The sequence below is a fragment of the Equus przewalskii genome, chromosome 29 (genome assembly GCF_037783145.1).
Source record: "Equus przewalskii isolate Varuska chromosome 29, EquPr2, whole genome shotgun sequence".
NCBI classification, from domain to species: Eukaryota; Metazoa; Chordata; class Mammalia; order Perissodactyla; family Equidae; genus Equus; species Equus przewalskii.
This window is the reverse complement of record NC_091859.1, coordinates 23,854,624-23,878,381: the sequence shown is the minus strand read 5'-3', so window position 1 is coordinate 23,878,381 and position 23,758 is coordinate 23,854,624. Positions and strand designations below refer to the sequence as shown.

The 23,758-nt window shown below is 39.7% G+C and overlaps 1 protein-coding gene across 49 annotated transcripts in view; it reads left to right on the top strand.

Annotated features, from left to right (window-relative positions):
• The window catches only part of ANKS1B (ankyrin repeat and sterile alpha motif domain containing 1B), a 1,029,975-nt gene that overhangs the window by 890,451 nt on the left and 115,766 nt on the right, over positions 1–23,758 (top strand). For 2 of the 49 annotated variants that reach the window (XM_070599963.1, XM_070599962.1), the window contains exon 1: positions 430–721. The exons of 44 other annotated variants lie outside the window; for them this stretch is intronic. The gene's annotated coding sequence lies outside the window, so the exon portion shown is untranslated. Of the gene's footprint in view, positions 1–429; positions 722–942; positions 1,222–23,758 lie in introns of those variants that run through there. 3 more of the 49 variants (XM_070599965.1, XM_070599961.1, XM_070599964.1) reach the window with 3 other exon arrangements.

Sequence of the window (23,758 nt, the reverse complement as noted above, 5' to 3'; positions counted from 1 at the left end):
GGGATTAAAACAAAAAGTGGGAGAAAAGCCTGGTCATTTAAGACCAGATGTACTTCATTTAACTGGCATAATTTTGAAGAGAAACCTTTGCCGAAGTAAATTTCTAAAACTGTCGGTAGTATTACAACGGTAACTTTCGGGGAGAGTAGGGGCGAGGGTGAGGGGGTATTTGAACAGTGTCAAAATCTTAACCGTGACCCTCCAAGTCTATTGGGGGCCAATCATTCCCCTCTGAGAACAGCTGGAACGCTAGTGGCTCGAGGTGGTGCCACCAGTCCACGCAAGTTGAGGACTGCTGCGGCTTCTCCTGGGTCGTGAACTTGAAGCAGCTTGGTTAGTGGGAGGAAACTCAAGGTGGTCTCCAGGGTAGAGCAGGACCTGCCTTCTCCCCGTCTTCCTCCTCCTCCTCGCTCCAGTGGCAGCGACGGCAGTGACGGTGGCGGTGGCGGCTGCTGCTACCGCTGCTGCCGCTGCCGAGCTGGTCACCTGGGCGCCTACGGAGCTGCCTGGCTGTTGCCGCGGCGGCCTCTCGGAGTGCGAGGAGGGGGCGGCGAGGAGCGAGATATCCATAGTAACACAGGATGCGCCGGGCGCCGAGCGGGAGCGAGTGCGGGAGGAGGAAGCCCCCGCGCGCCGGCAGCCCGCGGTGCTAGGCGCCCTGCAGCCCCCGCGCGCCAGGCCCGGGCCCGCGTCGCTCTCGCAGTTACGGTCCGACTGAGCGGTAAGCCCTCCCCGGCAACTAAGCCGACACCTCCCACCGGCCCCGGCCGCCCACCCGGGGAGCAGCCGCAGAACAATGGAGAGCGCCGCCAGCAGCCCTGGAGACGGCGCTCGGGGGAGGACGCGCCGCCGCCGCCGCCGCCCGGGCTGGCGCGCGCCGCGTGGGGCCGGGCGCGGGCGAGGGCGCGCGGCGGGGCGGAGGGGGGGCGCGGCGGGGGGCGCGCGCGCGGGCCCGGGGAGCTGGCGGGGAGAGCCGGGCGCTCGGCGCAGCGCGGCGCGGCCAGGCTCGGCGCCTCTCCGCTCCTCCTCGGCGCGCTCGCCCTCGCCTCGCGGCTCGCGTTCGCTGGGGGCGCCCAGAAAGATGCTCAGAGGCAACGGCTAGTGGAGCGGAGGTTCCAGCCACATGTCCGCGTCCTCGGGGGCCACAGCCCGCCAGCCCTCGCGGATCCCGGCTCGCAGCCAGCCCGCGGCCGCTGCCGTCGCTAGTGCCCACCGACTCGGGTGAGTAGCGGCGTGGCAGCGGGCGGCCCGCCTCCGCGGCCCCCGCTCGCGAAGATGCGGTTTCCAGAAGTGGTGCTGCAGATGGGGCAGGAAAAATAAAGGAAGCGAGTCAGAAAATCCGGGAAGGCTGTGGAAAGGGTTTGCCGGGACATATGTTGCAGCCTAGGCTAGCGGTGTCTACTGTGTGGGCTTTTTTTTTTTTTTTTTTTTAACATGGTTTGGTTATTGGTTTTACCCCACCTCTCACCCCTCGGGTTGGGTGCATTTTCCCTTTCCTCTCCTCATCTTCAGGGTTGCCAGGAGTTTGAAGCGGTAAATTACCGGATGTCTTTCCAAATGGTTTGACTTTCACGAGTATATATTTTCCAAAGGTCATTTGTCTTCAGTATTAAAAACCGTGCCACCCTATGTAATTTCCAAGTGCGCTTTGAATCACCCTTCAGAAGTAGCAGGAAGAATAGACGCTGGAAGGGTTGCTGTTGAGCGTGCCCTTTCCCCTCGTATTTTTTATACATTGGTTAATCCGAGGGGGAAGTGGGCATGGACTTTCCAGTGCTACGCCTTGGAGAGCAGTAACAGAGCAGCAGAGACTGCAGTTTGCTGCTTTCGTGAAGGTTGGGTCAGCGTTTCCATTGAAATCCCAATTTCTGTGGCTGTAACTTGGATGTAATTTTACTCCAGGCTAAAACTTGCCAAAACCAAACAACGTCTTGTTTTTATAAGGATGCTTCCACCGCCAGGTTGTTTTTTCTTTTTCCTCCAAGAAGACCAGCCGTCTACCTGGTCTTGACCTGAGCCCCTAAAACAAATGGGCAGCTCAGGAAGGCTTTCCATTTTCAGAGGTTGGCCAGAAAGGCTAGTCCTCGCTGCAGTTACCATTTCTCCTGTCTGAGCGACTGAGCTGTTAGTTTTACAAGACTAAAAATTCAGTTCCTGTGCTGCATATATACACCCAACACCTCCTATCTGTAGATTGGAGGCACATGAACTTTGCGGTTCTTAATGATGCTTGGACACTTGCTAGATTAGTCTACTTGCTATGTGGACTCTTGCATCTGGAAAGGCAGAATTAGAGGAAATAGTGTTGGAAGGGCAACATAAGGAATTTAGGTGCAACTTCTGAACGTTGATACAAGTTACCAAAGTCTGTAATTCTTTTCTCTGAGAGTCTTTACATAGGGTAGATTTACGGTGGAGTTCAGAGCCAGGAGGAAAGGAAAGGAGATTAGAAAACCTCTCAGAGATTCCTTTCAAACCTGTATTCTTTGTACTCAGCACATGAGCTTGGGCAAGAAGATGCCGGAGGTGTCTGAGTTATTTGAGTCCATGGTGTTCATGGCTCTGTGACAAAATAGGCTATAATGACTGGTGCTGGCATTGTTCCACTGTAAAGCCTTTCTCAGAAGTGTTTCGTTCTGTTGTACTGTCAGTCCTGAGTAGCGCTTGGTGTGATGGCAGTGATCCTCCTGGACCCGGATGGAGGGGAAAGAAGTAGCTGGTGCAGATGAAATTAAAACAGACGCATACTACCTGGGGGACTTAGTGACAGCGTCATACAAAAGCATTGTTACAAAGACTTTTTTTAACTTCAGAATGCAGAAGTATAATGTTGGCAAAAGCAGGGAAGAGTCAGTGCTCCCTGTTCAAGGATGGGAAATTCGTCCTGCAGTTGCTAATTGCCAAAACTTCGTTTTACTGCATTGGAGTTACTTTGCTTGATGCACTTTGGCACTTTCAGTAGAAGCAATCTTTTTTTCTTAATCAGTGACAGTAGAATGACGATAGATCCATGTATCATGAATGAGAGACCCTATATTGTTACAGTTCTGCTAAGGGGGACCAGAGAGAGAGAACAGAGTGTTGTGCCTCTACTTGGAGATAAAATCTCCATTAAATAGTTTTGAAATACAGGCACAGCCTGGTACAATATTTAATAAAATCTTTTTGGGGTAACTAGTTTTTAACAAAACTGTATAAGTGCATTTATTTGTCAGCAATTTAAAATGATAATTGCTGAACAGTTAGTACCAATCTAAAAGTTGGCAAGTTTAACCAAATTTATATACATATAATGAATTCTGATACATTTATTCTCTATTAATTTACTGTGTATGGTGCAGTTGGTTTGAAATATTAGAGACTTGCTTTCTTTAACGTAGTGATATTGTTCATTCTACATATTCTAAATAGGGGATAAATTAGCAGACAGTACATTGTACAGGAAAGGCGTTTCCAATCATCATTTATGATGTTATTATCCTCTTTTAAATGTTAGCAGATGTGTTCCAATTTATTATCAAGTCATTCTCATTGCAACATTCATTGAATAAGCATTTTTGAGCACCATGTGTTTTGAGCAGGTTTACCCTTTCTCTAAATGGAAGGCAGACATGTTCTCTAAATATTATATTGAAATGAATGCTTTTGCGTTGTCAGTGTTTATAGCATTGGCAGAGTCTGCAGAAACACTGGGTAGAGTTTATTGATGTCCCTATTTCAGACCAGATGCTAGTGTCAACATATGTCACAGTAATATCCATCAAGCCAGTTAATGTCCCAGGAGGAATGAACAATTAGCAAAATTAATTAGGAGATCTGCTTGATTAAAGTCATTAATGGTCATGAGTAAAACATTTGTATTTCCATAAATATATTTGATTTTTATACATTTTGGATTCATAGCAGTAACTCAGACTTAGTTAGCATTTACAAGTGTCAATACGAATAATTAAAGTACAAGGTCTTCCCTTGTACTGTAGGCCACCAGTAATTAACGGAAGTGTGAACAGAATCCAGATTTACCAATTGACTACCTATTTTTTTCTTCCATGGATGATAGCCAGTAACAAAGCATAAATGTTTGCCATTGAATTTTATAGCAGTGTGTATCAGTAAGCCTTGGAAAAATTGTTGCATGCATATTTCTTTGAGTGAAAGATTACATTAGCTGTAATGTCTTTACTTTTGTATTAATATTTGATTTCTTTAAAATGATTGTTTTCAAAGTGTGATACTGTCAATATATTTAATAATTTACTTGAGACAGAACATTTACATGAGTGCATTTCTCTTCCCATGTAACTGTCAATAATGCATTGTTCTAGAAATCTATTTTTATGTAGCTGTAATTTTCATGTAAAAATTAACCTTTCTTATAATTCTAATGTGAGATGAAAACCATTCTTGTTCGTCTGATTTTTGCTTTCTCTTCATAGAATCATGAGATGGTTTTTTTTTTAGAAGTCAAAATATGATTAAGCTGAGTCATTTTTTTCTTTAAAAAATTGTGAGAATATATTAGCTTGTTTAGATGAAAATCCAAGAATAATCTCCTAAAAAATTTTGTTAAGCCAGTATTTCTAAATTCTGATATGTACAGAGCAAAGGCTTACCGGTAGTTTTCCCATATGGGAATAGAAAGAAATGCAAAGAAGATCAAAACAAGACTTGAACTGGAAGAAGCAAAAATGCATGTTCTGATCCTCCCTGTTACTAACTATAGTAAATTTTTAGGTAAATTTCAAAACAGAGTTGTGGTATAAATGGCTTTTGTCGATCCATCTCTTCGGGGGTTTGAAATTAATGTAACTGAACTGAAATTACTAACTTCATAGGACTAACCACAAGGACCTGGCGGCGTTGAGCTTTGCCTAGATACCCACATTTATCGCGTCCCAGCACCTTCGTCACTACAGACAGCCACTTTTGAAGCACATGGAAAGAGTTTGTTGGAATCACTGGGTGCCCCCAACGTAATCTTAATGCTGCTGGGCCACATGTTTGAATGGTACTCAGTTCTGTAGCTCTCATAACATTCGTCAGGGTTAGGTTTTGTGGCCGTTTTAAAAACAAGACTCTTGGCAAGAGAAAATTGTATATTAATACTATTTGAGCATCCTTTCATTTTAGCACATTTCAGTTAGAATAAATTTTTGGTAACCATAGGTTTTATGGTCTGTTTTTGGTTTTAATTAAGACTTGAGAGTGACTTGCACATTGTTGTAACTGCAACAGGTGGTATGTTTTGTGTTGTATAACGTTCATAAAAGCCTCATTTCCCTATGTTTAGGAATCATGACCATGTTGTATTTATTTTTATAGAAATGTAAAATGTAACTGTAAAAATAAGCTACTTCTCTTTATGTCTGTGATTCATTTCTTCAGAAAAGACTTGCAGACCATGTACAGCATCTCTTGGCTTCTAATATATTTTTTTCTGTCTGAACTATCAATTTAGTGTAAAAAGAATTGGCTCAAATTGTTTTCTTGTAGTGTAGCTTTGCCTCTGGAATGAGAGGTCTGGCATTGCCTCCTAAATCTCTCCCAAGGGTTGGTTGGTACTCCTGATGTGAATGATGCTATTTATTACACCCTACTGGTAGATTAGTCACAAAAACTCATGCCAAGCCAAATTTGGGACAAAGCTTCAAATTAGAAATATATAGTCCCTCCCAAGTTTTCACATTATTTACACACTGGCTTTCCCTGCTTTTACCCACCCAGAGCTACTCCAGGCAGGAACCAAGCTGTCTTGGAAGATGAAATTTCCTAGTAGCTAGCAAGAGAAACTCTTCTTCTCCATCTTCTCCTGACCCCTCATCACTGTCTTTTTCTCTCCTCTCATTCATTGCTCTTAGCTCAGGTATCTTTCAAATCACACATCCTCTTTAATCCCTTTCCTTATATATTATACATAATCCCCTCTCTCCTAATACCTCTTGGAAATCACTCTATTTCCTCCTTTACATTTTTGATACAAACAGTGATCCAAGTCATGGCTGATAAGTATTCAGGGTGGTAATAGTGATATGTCTGTTATCAAAGGAGCTGAAAGCTATAAATTTTAAAGTGAGGTTACGCACAATAAATAAACAGGGCCAGAAAGCTCTACAGCCCTTGAAAATTATCTGAAGTCCCCTTCAGAACATCCATAAATGTCTCCACCAATATGAAAGGTAAATAATAATTATAATTTGTTCATATTTAAATAAATTAAAACGTTTCTTTTTAATTGTATATTATGCCAATGATAATTTTTCATGTTGATTTTCTAGTATTTTTATTGCAGATATACAGAATTTTAGCCCATTATGGGTTCAGTAGACTTTTTGTGGGCTAACCTTGGTGTTTAATTTTTATTTATACTGTGGCTTATTTGAATGAATGCACATTCTGGATTCTAAACAACTGACTTAAAGGACAGCTCTGCAAACACAACCCTTCTTTTTAAGCTGAGAAACAATATCTGTGTGTATTCATTCACTTGAGAAGTGTTTATTGAATGTCTGCTCCCTTCTAGGTGCTGTTCTTAGGGCAGGAGATACAATGGTGAACAAAACAGACAAGGTCCCAGGGCTGGCCCCATGGCATAGTGGTTGGGTTTGTGCAGTCCACTTCGGCAGCCCAGGGTCTGCAGGTTCGGATCCTGGGCACAGACCTATTCACCGCTCATTAAGCCATGCTGTGGCAGCATCCCACATACAAAATAGAGGAAGATTGGCACAGATGTTAGCTCAGGCCAGTCTTCCTCACAAAAAAAAAAGAAGAGAAAGAAAGAAAAGAAAGATAGACAGGTTCCCTATTTTCCAGAGCATATATTTAGTGGGGAAGGATTGATCCAAGCAAGTCAATACATAAATGGAGAAGCTAATCCCAGATAGTAGTAAGTGCTATGAAGGCCGTGTAACAGGGTGAAGTGCTGGAGAGTGTTCTGGAGGGAAGGATGCTACTTTTAAAGAGTTATTCAGAGAAGGTCTCCCTAAGAAGACATCCCTCAAGGCAAAGGGAACTGCACGCGTGAAGGGCCTCAGGGAATAAGCGAGGTGTGTTTGGGCAACGGAGAGCAGTCCAGTGTGGCTGAGTCCTGGCCAACTCAGGTCAGCCTTGCCGGTCACCGCAAAGGGTTTGGGTTTTATTCTAAAAACAATGTGAAGCAAATGGCAAATTTAAAGCAGAAGTGTGATAGCTTTACTTTTGAAAAGAATACACTGGCTGCTGTGTGAGGACTAGATAATCCTAGGGCAAGAATGGGCACGGAGAGACCACGTAGAAGACTATTAAAGGAATCCGGGTGAGAAATGACAGTGATTTGGACTCGAGTAGTGGCAGTAAACAAAGAGATGGGGAAAGATTCAAGTTGTGAAAAGCTCTTTTGAAATTCTACAAATAGAGGAAAATACAAAGAAGAAAATCACAATTCTCCATAGTTCTCACCATCTAAAGTAGTATCTGTTAATATCTTGGCATTTTTAAAGGAAGACTATTCACTAGATTATTTTTGATATTTGATATGTGATCATAATAAATCAGGTGGTGCACATAATACCAATATTAAAACTTTTAGATTTAAAATCCCACCACCCAGAAGTAACTACCTTTACCATTAGACTAATATCGTTAAGATCATCAAGTGTAAGGAAATGTCATTAGAAATTAAGGCCAGGATTATCCACAGCCTTGTATTCTTGGTTACTATGTACAGATGCAAAAACTCAAGGTTGATAGGAAAAAATGGATTCATTTGAAATATGGTGTTGGAGAAGAGCTCTATGGATACCCTGGACTGCCAGGAGGATGCACAAGTGGGTTCTAGAGTAAATGAAGCCTGAATTATCGCTGGAGTCAAAAATGATAAAACTGAGGCTGTCCTACTTTGGGCACATCATGAGAAGGCAGGCTTCTCTGGAAAAGACAATACTCCTGGGAAAAGTAGAACGCAGCAGGAAAAGGGGAAAACCAAATATGAGATGGATTGGCTCCATAAAGGAAGCCATAGGCATGAGTCTACAGGACCTGAGTAGAGCTGTTGAGGACAGGACGTTGTGGACATCACTCATTCATAGGGTCGCTAGGAGTTGGAGTCAACGTGACAGTGCGTAACAACAGTATCATTTAAGCCATCTTTCTCTGCATATATACAGAGGGATTGATAAATGGATACATGAAGTAAAAAAAGCTAAATAATTGTTGAACCTCAAACAAATGTCTCCTTACTACAAGAGTTATTTCCTAAAACATCGCCTCTTATGGTTAAGAGAAATGGTTATGAAAAATATTGAGAGGCTTGAGCAGGAGTGGATTCAGATTTTGCAGGAAAGTTATGCAATTTGAAACCACTTTTTAAGGAAATGGAATATATTTTACAAATTTTACAAAAATATGATCATGTGAATGCTTTGCTGTGACCCCTCCCAGGACCTGGGAAAAAGCAAATCACCCACATAGGTAAGGGCTTTGAAACTTAAGCTTCTGGAGTTCAGAGTAAATCCACCTCACATTTGGAATCATTATTTTTTTAAACTACATATTCTAATTTTAAATACATTAGATTGATTTCTTGCTATAAATGATAGTGCTGTCACACTGTCGCCCATCTCTCCTCCACAGCTAATAATTTTAATTAATTTATATAGATCATGTTATAACACTTTCTATTCTGTAATCACAATTACCAAGCTTATTTCATATAAATTCTTCTATTAAAATGAACCCAGGGTTTCCCAGTGTTTCAGTATAGCTTCTCCATTTCTGAGTTAATTCATCTCTTAATTGCCTAGATTTCATTGTCAAATGCTTTTTGTTCTTATTTCAAGAAAGACTTGTGGCTACTGCATTTCTGAGAGTTTGGTATGGTTTTTGTTTTGTTTAAATATTTGAGGGTGTCTTCCTGTTACTTTTAGAATTGAACAATATCATGGCTAAGTATAAAATTCTGTTCTTACAGTTTTGCAGCCATTACCCCATTGTTTAATAGCATTCACTGTTGCTGTGCAGTCTGAGGTCACCCTTTTGGCTTTTTCTGCCTGGATCCCAAAGAAGTCTTTCTTTATCCTCATAGCTCAGTAGCATAGCTAGGATCTGTCTAGATGTTGAACGTTCTGTGTCAAAATTTCTTGCAATACAATATCCTCTTTAAGGCTGCAGATGTTGTAACCTATCTTTGACTATACCTTTTATTCCATTTGTATCGTAACCTACTTTGGTGACTTTAGTTATCCTTATTTTGTATCAACTTTATCTCTCTTCCATATCTGTTCATTTCTCTATAATTTGATCTTTCTGTCATTTGCATCATGGTGAATATATCAATCCTTCTGTGTCAGTAATTCAATTTTCATAAGTGTCTACTCTGTTTCTTGATGTCTCTAGTTTATTGATTGATTCTAAAATGATGCTCTTTGGGCCTTAATTTGTTTCCTTAGGCCCACAATCTCTCTTTTCATCTCATTCAATTGTTTCGTTATTTTCCCTTTAAGCTTCAGTTTTTACTGAAGTCATTCTTCTACAGTAGAAAGTTTGTGTGAAGCTTTCCTCCTTGTTATTTGACTAGATTTCTTCTAGATCTAGTTGCTCTGCTGTGACCCTGGCATTTTATATTTTTCCCTTCCTTTCTTGCCTCCCTCCTCTCTCCCGCCTTCTTTTTATTCTCTTTTCCTCTCCTTTCCTCCTTCCTCCCTTCCTTGCATGTCTGCCATGCTGGTTTTTTTCATCTTGCTGGTGCTTGGGGAGCTTTGCCCAGCGTGGTATAAGTAACTTCTTAAATCACGTGCCACCTTTTTTGGGACGAGTTTGCTTTCTTCTTTGAGCTGTGTCTTACTGCCTGGATCTATCCACTTTTCTGAAGTGTGAAGAACTTGCAGAGGGAGGTGGAAATTGTAGAGAGAGGTAGCTCAAGCTGCCTGTAGTCTTGGTTATATTTCCTGGACTTTGCTTTCTCAGATCTTGCTGAATGTCCCTATTATCAGGATTCCTTTCACCATATAGCGGGGAGTGGGTAGGAGACACCAAGGACAGCCTTTTTATAATTAACTAAACGTTCCACATGAGCTGGTAGCTACTCTGGAGATGACCTAGGACTTCCTGGGTTTCTTCATTACGTAGCAGCTCTGGAGTCTTCAATTCCGCAGAGTCAGCCCTTTGCAGCCTTTCTCCCATTTCGCATGTTTCTATTACTCTTTAGTAGAGAGAGGAAACAGATAAGCATATTCACTGACTGTGCTTTTCTCTAAATTTAGGGTTATTAGTGAGAATTCTCAGAGTTTTGTCGACTCACCTCTTTGGGGAGTGAGAACAGGGTTGAGAACCAAGCAACACTTTGCCTCTTTATCCTGCTCCAGAATCTTCTGTTTCTTCCCTTGGCTGTCAGTTTTGAAGTTTATTTATATTTGTCTGTGTTTCTTTCCTTGATTGATTACTGGTGGTATCTTTTTTTTTTTTAACTAATGTTTACTTTTTTCCACATTTTCTTAGGTATTTAGGAAGGGAAGAGTTCCGTGAGGCAGTTTAAATTTGCCATCTTAAATCAGACTCTGGGATATATTTTGGAGATAGAATTTAGATGTCTTGCTAATTAATTTGAAAGATGAAAGAAAGGAAGGAGTTGTGGATGACTCCTAAATTTTTGTCCTTAGCAACTGGGTGGGTGATGAACAGATTGGGCTAATGCTGGGAGAAGGAATCAAGAGTTCTGACTTAAGCATTTTAAGCTTGAGAAACTTGACATCCACATGGAACTGTCAAGCAGTGGTTGGATCTACTAGTCTGAAACTCAGGGGAAGTATGCTGAGCACATAGTGATGTCTAACGCCACGTGCCTGGATGAGATCACGTAGGGAGAGAGTGTAAATATAGGGAAGTTTATAATGAATATACACTAACCAAGATATGTATACGTGCAAACTCTTTAGGCTCAGCAGAAACTGTTTTTAATCTGGCAAATGTCTGAAATATTTCAGTATAAACCTAGCAGGTTAATGGTTGGTATGAACTGGTGAGAAATGTAGACGAGAGAACATTATTAAAAATGGGAAATTTTATACTTGTAGATCTATACAGGAACACTAGTGAAGTGTTGCCTTTTGGAGGTCATTTAGACTTGCCTTTAGCTATCATCACATCAATTATATATATTTGAAGATGATAAAGATTTCATTTTAAACAAATAGGTATAAATTATTACTTTCGAAGACTCAATTTTTTCTGTTTTTAAACTGAATCTATGTACAGTTGTTCCCCCTTATCTGAGGGAGATACATTCCAAGACCCCAGTGGATGCCTGAAACCGCGGATAGTGCTGAGCCCTATATGTACTTTGTTTTTCCTATGCTAAGGACTTATCACACACTGTGGCCGTAACTTTTGCAGTTTGAGGTGTGACAGCAAAACTGGCATGAATTTCTTTTTCTTTCTTCACAATTTTACAGGTAGAAGATTCGTTCTTACCATAGATCTTAGCAACGTCAGCTAAGCATACAGTGTTTTTCTTAGTAAGTCGAGAACTTTCACCTTTTCACTGAAAGGAATCACTTTGCAGCTTCTCTTTGGCATATCCTAATTGCCAGCATCACCCCTCTTGCTCTTTGGGGCTGTTATTAAGTAAAATGAGGGTTACTTGAACACAAGCACTGCGATACTGCAACAGTTGATCTCATAACGGAGAAGGCTACTGAGTGACTAACTGATGGGCAGCATGTACAGTGAGGACCCACTGGACAAGGGATGATTCACATCCTGGGCGGGCCTGAGCAGGATGGTGGGAGATTTCGTAAAGCTGCTCAGAGTGGTATGCAATTTAAAACTTATGAATTGTTTATTTCTGGAATTTTCCATGTAATATTTTCAGACCATGGTTGATTGCAGGTAACTGAAACTATGAAAACTGAAACCCTGGATAAGGGTGGACTACTGTACACGCTTTTATTTAATATATACTTTTAAAATACAGCTTTTGCTCACGGAAGATGTACATTTTGCATATTAAAGCACTGCTGTATTTTGATGTAGTGTGCTTAGTGAAAAGAACGCTGTTCTGGAACACTGTTGATTCTAGATCCAACTCTGCCAGTAATAATTACAATAATAAAAAATACCAATATCAGACATGTATAATCCTTTTGATGTGACAGGCACTCCTCTAAGCACTTTACGTATATTTACTTTTTGAGACATTGTGTAGTCACACAGCCTCCAGCTACTTAATCTCTCTGGACTTTAGCTTCCTCTTTTGTAAAGCCAATCTTCCCTCTAGCTTTAAAATTCAGCATAGTTTATCTTAAATTGTACAATTTTATCAAAAAGTGTAAAAATGTTTTAATGATCTTATTAACCAAAGCAAGTAGAAAGAGACTCTTTTATAGTCGGGGGAAGTTGAGCCATTATGTAACAAAGATTGACCAGCATAAGGAGTAAATTATGGAGATTTTGGGTGACTAGGACTGCGTCACAAACGTATCTTCCCTCGTGATTTTGCTCATGCTATTTCAAATCCTATCCTTTCTTGCAGGTCATGTCTGTCGCTTTTTCTTGCAGTTCTTCAATTTGAAATAATCCAGCCTTCCTCTGAACTCCCAGTTTTTTGTGCCTTGTGTTTGGGCCTTTGCATATGTGTCTTATATTCTCTGTGAGGCTCTAAACTATTTGAGGGCAAGCACAATCACCTTTATGACATTGTTCATCGCTTTTTAAATTCAGTTGTGTGTATGCATACTGAGTACACATAGCAAATGAAATTCAGGCTTTTCTATGCAAAGTGAAATAATCTTACTCAAACTAAAACCATCATATTTTAGGAAAGACATTGACCTGGGAATCAAGACATGAATCCCAGCTCTGTTGCTTACCTGCCTGGGTGGCCTTCAATGGGCTGCTCTTTTAGCTTCGGCTCCCTGTCAATCAAATGGCAATATCAATATTGTATTCCCTGGATTACAGAGCTGTGAGCATTGAATGAGATAATGTATGCGAAGTACTTGTTTAAAAGAAAACACTGCAACCATATAAAACATTTCCATTCCTCTCAAGCAAGATGTGAGACACGTGACCAATTATCTTCAACTGATTCTCAAAAACTTTAGGGTTTGTGGACTGCTGTCTCCTCCTAAATCCCACATCTCAAACTCAAACAGATTGTTTTCTGTTCTCCCATTGATTTTGAGTAATATGAGTTATTTAGCATGTTTAATGCAGGTTACTTCTCAGATCAAAGAAGATGGGTTTGGTAGTAATGTGAGAATGAGTAAAAACCAATGAAAACAATGTAGTGGATTCCACTAGCAAGTGCTTAATTAACAGCTTCATTCTTCCTTAATTGTGCTTCTTTATATTAATTCCATGTAATAATTTGAAGAGCTTTTTTAAATTCTGTTTCTTTCTGCACAAATATAAGTGAAAGCATCATACATTTTGTCAGCACAGGAGTGCCTTGTAAGCAGTGGGTTTGAGGTGCTGTGAAGACCTTGGTGATCACAGCTGTGTCTGCCCACAGAACAATCTCTGCTTGTTGCGGAGCGGGGCATGGTTTCCTCACTCTCATGGGACCCTCGTCATGCGGGCCATGAGCAGTTAGCCTGTATTGCACATTAGAAGGAACTGATTTCATGCTGAGACTTGATGACTGGTCATGTGCTGAATTTTGTAGATCTGAGAAGTCAAATGACATAATTATCCCAATCACTTATTGCTCTTACAGAGAGATTTTTCCAGACAGTACTGGAATCCAGATTTTTAGCAAAATTGAAACAGAACTTAGATTAACCGGCAAGTCAGATTCCCCCCAAATAATATAAATTTAATGCATTAAGCTGTTATATGAAATGTAAGAAGTAATTGGGATCCCTGACAGTGAACTAATTACTCAGAACAGTTTTATTGTATTTTAAACAAGCAAGCATCAGCCTTTCAATAAATAAAAACCAGTACATAAGATCTTGTTGGAATTCCAATGTTTGTGAAACAGTACAAATAAAAAATTAGTACTAAATAGTAATTCTTTAAAAAAAAAAGAGCTGTACAGAGCATTGTTGTCTGTGACTAGCTCAAATAATAGATCTAAATATTGACCATTTTCGTTATGGCATGGTATTTCAAAACGTAGACCATGGATGCAGATAAGATAGTTAGCAGTTGTACCTTAATATATACTTTGGCTTTATTAACATATTAATATAAAGTCTTATGAACATTGTCTCTACCTAAAAAATAAGGATTTTTGTGTGTGTGTGTGCAGTATGGCAGTTACTTGCCCAGTTGCTAGGAAACAAGGCAGATCTCTATAGCTTTATCTGAACACGCAGATGATTTTTTAGTGACAATTATTTATATCCAATATATTAAAGTATACTGTATTGATAATGATTAGACAAACTATTGATTTACCTACTGTGCATTTGCAAGAAAGTATGCAGTAATTCACAATGCTAATTTTGTTCTAATCCTTTTTAAAAGTGATTATTATTATTATTTGCCATTAAGAATGATCAGTTTTCTAGCAAAGAAGCAATAGCTAGATTGTTTATTTGATAATCCTTCCAACTGGCTGATCACAATGAAAAGCATTGCCACGCTATTTTGACTAATTATACTGCGCATCATCTGGGAGGGGTGTTTTGTTCTTCTGTGGTATCCATTCAACTGTTATAAAGTTTGAATTTTGTGAAAATTAGTATTACTCTTTACATCACTTGTCATTCCTCATACTATAATCATTCAGGAGATCTAGCTTTATACTAAGATGTAGCAGTTGATTTAGAAGGTATTCTTATTTTAAAATAGCAACAACATTTATTGTTTTATTTTTTTTGTCTTTTGGCCCAGAGCTGAGAAAGCACAGCAGCCTATCACCAATGTTACATAATCAGCAATGATGTCTTGTTAGAGATCTTTTAACAAAAGTTACCATTAAAGAAAAGATCTGCAATTTAAGTATTGTAAGCAGTGAATTTCCATAGTAAGGAAGGGAAAAATAATCTCTTTCCACTGTCTGTGGATTTTGTCCACAATATTTGCCATTAAACAAATGGACTCATTTGCTTGAATGCTTCTTCATATATGCCAGGAACCATATAAAGTATATGCTTAGTCCAAATTCATTTCCCTCCCGTCTTTTATATTGGTAAATTTAGATTATATTGGATAGAATTTATGCCTTGAATTAATAGTCCTTTGTCACAGTCTTTTAAATAAAAGTCAAAATACTATTTTATACTGTAATGAAAAAAGGTATTTGTTGAATATTGCACTTTTGTGGTAGAATGGCTGTAATTAGTCCATCAATCATGGGATAATTACAAATTATGGTAAAACTTTCTTTATGGCATAAGAAATATCACAATATGTAATGTTAGTATTCAGGTTAGTCTTAAAAGAGTTTATAGGACAGTAACATAATAAAAATCCTGGAGAATATTTATTCGGAAACTATTTTTTGATGACAACAGAAGAATGCATTTTGTAGAATCAGAAAACACAAAGACAAAAATGAGTTATTACCTGTCTGTTGTGTGAACTCAAGATAACCCTGTGTTTACAAGCCAGCATACCAGGAAGCTAGTTAATATACAAAATAGTTTAACGTAGAAAATTGCACTTTAATAATACCTACTAATTGAATGCCTGCATTCAATAAAATACAGCTCTTGCGGCCTGGAAAGCCATAAAAGCCACCTGGAATGATTGATTACTCTGAATTTCTGTAGTCTTGAGTAAACCACAGGCAAGGCGTATATTTTATTGACTATGGACTGAAGGCCTGAGCAATTTACAAGACAATTTAACAATAATTTATTTGACTCTTTACACGACAGTGTTCTGTTATCACTGTGGTATTTAAATACCAAAAGTAAAATGTAAATCAGCCCTCTGGATTTTTCTCCACTTTCCATATTCATGGTGACATACAGGTTTGCCTCGTTTTTTAGAAAACATGCTGTTATAAAAATCATCTGTCAAAAAATTTTTTTTAATCTTTTCAGTCAGGGAGTCAAAGCAGGTGTCTGTTTGCCATATAACAATATTTCTCTCCTTATAGGGGATTTTACTGCAAGATTTCATTAGGTTTTTTTCTTTCTTTCTTAGTAATTATGAAAAAAATGTATTTATACAAAACTTTTTAGGAACCGATCCATCTTGTGAAGCAAGCTATACTTGTGCATCGGTTAAGGCTAATTTATTTTATATTCTTATTTTCGATTGGCCTATTGTTACCAAAACCCAGCTCCATGTGATTGCTTCTTTCCTTTGTGTTTTATTTTAGGTTCTTGTTATTTAAATAGACTTGCATCATCCTATGTGTCTTTTGTTGTTGTTGCTAAATCATTTAAAATTAATGAAGATCTTTTTCTTCCTCTTAATACCTGAGTGTATCTCCTTTAGAGGTAATCCAAAGTATGAGCTTTTATTGTCTCACTCTTAGGCTCTACTGCCTTAAAACAGGGCTCTGTGGCCGTAGAAAATAAAACATAGACTCGCCAAAAGGTCAGCATCCCAGGATATGAAGACTCCATTCTGCAAAGCATTAGAGATGGTTCTGTTTTGTATTGTTAACGTATGTTTTATGCTTTTAATCATTATTTATCACACTGTACAGAAAAGAATAAAGCTGAAGAATCTTAGTATTCAGCTCTCTTTTTGTTTATCCAGGAATTGTGGAAATCTTGGCTGAGGGTGAAAGTAATATTGAACAATCATTTCAAAAGCACATGTCATTTCTGATTAAAAAAATGATTCTAATCATATATGTGTGTGTGTATGTGCACATGTGTGTCAATATGAAGATTCCAAGAGAATTTATTTGTCCACTATTCCAGATGCCTAAAAGCCTAAATATATTTATCCATACTATATGGATTAAAGATTATTTTTAAGGATTTAAAGGTTATTTTATGACACTTTTTCTCAGATGACCTGCAGACACTGTTTAAAGAATTTTTAACTAAGGTTTATCAAATGCCACAAAACACAGGAGGAATAGGAATTGAAACTGGGGTGGGGAAGGGGAACAAGAAGCAAGAGAAATACATCAAGGAAAATGAGGAAGAGCAAAAGGTTAAATGTTTATAACATGTCAACAGAATACCTGGTACAAGTTGCTGCATTTCTGCAGATGAATGGTGAGGACGAACAAGCTTGGGATTGCTCGTCAGCAGCTCAGCTTGCATCTTAGCTCCACCACTAATTAGCTGTGTGTGCTTTGGGGAAAATTATTGAACTGAACCTCTCCGAGCCTTATATGTTCCTCATCTGTAAAATGGTGATGATGTCTGCCTTGCACTGTTATTCTGAAGACTGAAGATTAGATAGACAGGAAGACGGCTAGCCCTCTGATGCACAGTAAGTGCTGAATAAATGCTAGCTGCTATTTTTTGAAGCTTCCTATACTCATTACAGACATTTTCTTTCATCCTTAGCTCCCAAATATTAATACCAAAAGTTTGGACCACGAACGATGCTTTCAAACTAATGGTTCTGAAAAATTATAGCCAGAACAAGAACTTAAAGCCCAAAGCAAACTTAGAGAGGCTGACTGTGGCCTCACAGCCTGTCCTCTGCACAGCGCCAGGGGGTTCCCCCCACACAGACAGTATGTGCAATACGATCCCAGTTTGTTAGATCTGCTTTGTTAGTCTCTGCTTTTAAAGAAGCATAAAAATCAAAGCCTGAAAATTTTTTTTGTTCTGCAACTACTTAGATTTTGAAAGCCCCGTTGTATATAAAAGGGAAAAACTGCTCGCTCCTAGGTTCACTGGCCCAGGCTTCCTCATGTAAACCATCGTCTCTCAAGGATTACTCTGGCCAATAGTAGAGTTGATTGAACAATAAAAAATATTGGTCATCATATCAGTTATGTCATCTTCATGCTCCCAATCTATTATTTCACCAAAATGATTACATTAACTACATGTTTTAATAAAAAGCATCAGAGACATTTGCCTCCAGGTTTTGCTTTTTGTTTTTTGTTTTGCTGAGGAAGATCCGCCTTGAGCTAACATCTCTGCCAATCTTCCTCTATTTTGTGTGTGGGTCGCCACCACAGCATGGCTGCCAACAGGTGGTATAGGTCCGTGCCTGGGAACCAAACCCACACACCCAAAGTGGAGCACGCTGAATTTAACCACTAGGCCATGGGGCCAGCCCCACATCCAGCTTTTTTTCCCACTCTTCTGCTATCCTGTTGACTGGTCTTCCTCCTCATGTATTTATCACGTGTCTGTAATGTGCCTCAATCCATATGAGGTATGAGCTCCAACAGCAAACAAGACAGACTCCCTGCCCTCAGGGAGCTTCCTCACTGCTGGGAGAGAAGCAGATGAGTAGACCAGCACTTACAATAGATTTTGTCATCAACAAAACCCTCTATTGGCTTTTCCAGTGTTTAGGCAGTAGGGCTTTGTAAGTAGGACAAGATATAGGGCTACCCAGATTGAGATTTTTTTCTCATCTTTTATAAAATAATTTTTTTCTCCTTTATACACAAGTAATACATCCTCATTGTAGAAGAAAAGTTAGAAAATAGAGAGAAGCAAAAAGATTAAAACAACTTGCTGTCCCTACCAGATGACTTTTTAGTACGTATCCTTCCATATGTTATATGTACAGTTTTAATGTAAACATTATTGTATATACTCCAGCCATTTTGAAGTAGAAAATAAAGATTGGATGACAGATTTGGTTTCTCTAGTACACTGTAAGCTGTTTAAGGGCAGGCACTGAATCTCCACACCCTTCATGTTCCCACTGAGGCCTAAAATATTTATGTTCAGTAAATATGTATGGAATAAGTCATGTTGAGGATTGAAGGATGGGTTTGTGAATAAATGGCTAGATTGTTTTATTTCACACTTAAAAATTTAAGATTAAAAAAATGTGTTGCTACATTAGCGAGTATCACATTTGCTTGATTCTTCTTGATAAAGATAACTGGATAATTCTTAAAAGGATACCTTCCTGTTCCTAGCTCAAATCCTATCAAAACTGGGATGCTTCCATGTTATAAACAAGTAAACAAAGCCAAAACTACCCCTGAAAACATAACAACAACAACCAACCTTGATCATTGAAAAAGAGAGAGCATTTCTTGTTTGTGACTATTAATTCACTCATGCTTGCCACTTGTAAATCATTGAAGAAGGAAGAAAGCTAATTTGGACTTCCCCTGCCACTAGTTTTCACTTACTGAATATTCAGCCTGTTGTACTACCCAAGTGATGAGTCAGGAAGTATTTTTTTCAGGTTGATTTAAAGTAAGCTTTGATTAATGTTGTTTTCCTATTATGGAAGGGTCAACCTGATGATATTAACAGCAGTGTGTTTGGAGAGATTTCCAGTCTCGTTAGAAGTTTTGGATAATGAGAATCAAGGTGTTACCTCAGCTTCTTCTTGGGCAGAATTTCCAGTGATTCTGGCCCTCTCTGAGACCTCTCCTTCCATATCTCTTTAGTCACAGGAGGATTCATTAAGCTATAGGTAGACTGCAACTCATTGTCCTTATAGATGCCTATCACTTAACTACATAATGTTTTTATGAGTCATTCAGACCCCAACTGGCCCCATTAGATTGGCTGTGTTGCTATTCTGGTTAATTACATGTCATCTAATTGCATAATTTAGCTACATATGCATAGTGACCTGAAGGCCAAATGCTTTTCTTTATTGTACAATTACTCTGAATAAACTCACAGTGAAAATAGAATTTAAATACCTGTTGTAAAATACTGCTTCTAAATGGCTGCTTTTGGCTTTTTACAATGCTTTGATGCATTTTCAAAGAAAACACTCTGAAAATGTCATGTGATTTCTACCTGCATCCTAAAGCCGTTAAAAATCATTTCCTGTGATTGCTCTGGTCTCGATTTATTTAACTAAAAAGTTTGGTATCCCCATAGTTTCTGATTGTGAAGGTTTCTCTGCACATTCTTGATCGTTTTAGTTCATTCTATTGATGTTCCCTATTGTCAAATGAAACACAAAAGATTAACCACTTTAGCTTTTCAGGCTTTAGATAAATGTTTTCTTCCATGATAATTCAACAGATTCAATTTAACTCATAATTTATTGAGTCCTTAATCTAGGCTGGGCATTATGCTACAATCCCAGAATACAAAGATGTGTAAGGCCTGCCATGTGAGGTAAACAGACAATCTGTTCCATTGCATGGTAGATTACAAAGTACATTGGAGGGACCAAGAAGGCATGCTCAGCTGTACCTAGAGAGGCCATGGAAGACTTCTCAGAGGATGTGACAGTTGAGCCGAGTCTTTATGGATGATCAGGAGTTCACCAGGAAAATCTGAGAAGAGAATGAGGGGAAAGAGCACTTTAGGTAGAGAAAACAACATGTGTGAAGGCACAGAGGCATGCACCATGCTGGGCCTTGTGGGAACCGCTAGCAATGTAGTGTGGGTGGGTGTGAGGAAGAAATGAGGCTCTTAGATTTCCGCCTTCCAACAATGGGAAGCTGTTGAAGGGCCCTTAAGCAGAGGTGGGGTGTGATTATATTTGTAGCTGGGAAGGGTCACTTTGGTGCAGTCTGCATTCCTCGTCCTCTGCTATGCTGTTTCTTTTTAAAGACCAGCCCCTCCTTCAGTTTTTATTATAGTTCCTGCAGGGCTTGATCTAAACTATAGCATTTTTTAGGCCAGATGAACTGAGGAAGGCTGAATTCAAGGGCCACAGGCCAACAGGTTGCCTACTAGTTGTCCCCTAGCTTGTTAAAACAATGTTTAGGTTATGTCATCACTATAGTCCTTATGTGGGCCATTTCTGCCTCCTACATGCTGCTCACAAAACCAATGAGCTTTTGGTTACAAGCCCAGACTTGCCTTGACATTGGATGCAGTCCCTGAGTATGTTGATGATCTGGGTCCATTCATTCAGCATGTACCTGAGGGCCTGCTGTATGTCTAGGCTGGCAACATAGAGGAATGAGACAGCTCCTGTCTCCCACCTTTTGCAGACACGTAAACAATTCCAGTAGAGTACAATAAATGCCGTAGTAGAGAAACTAAAGGGACAGAAAAGAGGGGAGAGAGATCAGGAAGGCTTCCTGCAGGAGATGGCATCTGTATCTCCCAAAGGAGGAAGCAAAGAATAGTGGACAGGGATGTCGAAGTGCAAGGGAAACAGACAAAAGAACTATTGAGAACTGGCTGCACCTCTGGCCAGAGTGTGGAGAAGGTGGAAGTTGATAAGAGAAGGTGCTAAGGAGATCAGAGGGGACCAGAGCCCCCAGGGCTTGTACTCCTGTCACCAGAGGGTTTTAAACAGGGAGAATTAACAGGATATAGATTGTTCTGAGAGCAGAGAGAGTGGATTAGAGAGGGACAAGATGGAGACAGGGAAACTGCCACTGTTTCTCTCTGTGACTGAGCTCTGACAGTGATGCTGGTAAGAAATAATGAGAGCTGTAACCAAGTTGGCATCTGTGGAACCAGAGAAGGAGGGTCTGAAAGAGAGACGAGGAGGAGAGGTTGGGGATTCAGTGGATGTGGAGATGAATGAGGGGGTGAAGTCAAGGATGAAGAAAGGTAGTCTGCAGTCCACAGATGGTGCGAGTTTTCAATGGATGCCACTGTTCTGACACGGAGTTACGCTTCTAACTGGATTTGAAAGCCACACTGCAGTCATATTACTGTTAGTATGCCTTCTTCTCCTTGACTCATTTTTATATTCTTGTCAAGAAAACAAAACTTGGGCCAGCCCCCATGGCCTAGTGGTTGAGTTCAGTGCATTCTGCTTTGGTGGCCCAGATTCGGTTCCTGGGCGTGGACCTACCCCACTTGGCAGTGGCCATACTGTGGTGACAGCTCACACACAAAAAGAGGAAGATTGGCAACAGACGTGAGCTCATGGGGAATCTTCCTCAGCAAAAACAAACAAACAAATAAAAACCTCCTTTTATAAGCCCTATGTAGCCGGGCAAATTGTTTTCACCTCTTTTATATTGTTTTTCCTTCAAAACCCATGAGGAAGGTTAGGCAAGCGGCAATATCCTCGTTTTGTAGATACCAATCAATTGTGCACAAAAACACACAGCTACAACAGCCAAGTAGGATTAGAATCTGCCCCTATTTCTGACTCTGCACTGCATGGTCTGCTTTGAAGATACATCATTAGATTATGTAATCCTAATGAAATGGAATTCCTTTTTTGGTTTTCAGCAAATAGTCATTGATGAGCATCTGGAGCCGAATATAAAGCTTTTTTCTGAAAAAGTTTTTGTCTCTTAAATTTGTTGTCTGCTCGTAGTGAATGTATTTTGGAACAGCTAGCATTTATAGGGGGCTTACTGTGTGCTTTACGTAGTACCAGTTCATTTAATCATTGACTCCTGTGAGGTAGATACTAACATCCCCTTTTTAGATGAGGAAACTCAGGCACTGAAATGGTAACTTGCCCAAGGTCACCCAGCCAGCAGGGAGTTGGGCCAGTTTGAACCCAGGCCTAAAGGCTTCAGAGCTTCTCACTAAGCTTATCACAAATACACGCCCAGGACATAGTCATTATTTTTCAGAGCCTGCTCAGGAGCATTTACTTAAGAGATTTTTTTTCTTAGCTTTGAAAAGAGATTTCTGAAAGCAGCAGCGGCAGGCCTTCACAGGGGTGCTCAGGATCCTTTTAGACTCGGTCCTGACTGCACGGGAAAAGGTTCGTTTATCCAGAAATAGTCTCAGCTGAGCCGGGCCTCATTGAGGACCAGATAAAAAGCAAGACAACTTCTCAGAGAGAGACTGGGTGAGTTGTCTGCGCCCCAGAATAGTTCATGTGAACTCACAGCTTAATAGTCTTATTGCTCAGCTTGGGGATTAAAATTCATAATGGTAACATCCAAAGATGAGTAAAAATCAGCCCTTTTGTACCTGAAAAATTACCTTGGGGCAAGATACATGATATGTCTTCATCACGATGTGGTATAAGTCATTAAAATCTCTTTTTTGTATCTGTATTACAGTTCAAGTTTACCGCAAGGAGCTTCTCCTAGGTACTTTTCTGTGTTAATATCTAGTTTCTTTCCCTTTCTATGTGTGCATTTTTGCAAATATTTTTCCAAATATGTTTACTTTTCTAAATATATAAATATATTTGTTAGCTTTCATTTTTCTCTGTGTTCAGATAATTTTAACCAAGTGTCTCATCCTTTTGCCAATAAATCTCCATGTTTCCTGTCTGCCACTCTCATCCTTCCTTTTTACAGATCATTAAAAAGAATATTCTATCCTCCCTAAACAGCAGGGGCCCTTGTGTCACCTCTTAAACACCTTCCTCCCAGCGAGATTGATTTTAATATATTGTTACCCTTCATTTATTATCTCCTCAGTCCATGTTCAAGCCAAAGTCACTTAGTTTTGTGAAGGAAATTGTGTGAGACATTCTTCCAAATGCTCTAATAAAATTCAAATATATCACATCTGCTCCATTCCCTTAAACCAGTAATCTTGAAATTCCATCAGAAAAGCAATCAAATTTGGCGTGCCTTTTTTTTCCTTCATAAAGCTCAGCTTCTTATTACTTTTGGGTTTATTCCCTCTAGATGTTAACAGATTTTTTATTACTCTCACAATATTGCAAACTTGCCAAATTACAATTTTCAGGGTCACTTTCATCATTTAAAAATCGAGCTCTCTTTTCCTTTTGTCTCATTTTGTGGTGGCTAAATATTTGGATTCCTGTTGATTCTATGAATCTTACATGAACCAGATTCGTTATTTACAGAGGAGGATGGTAAAGTGAGGGGAGGCAGACAGAGGCTGCTCTCCCTGCTGCCTGT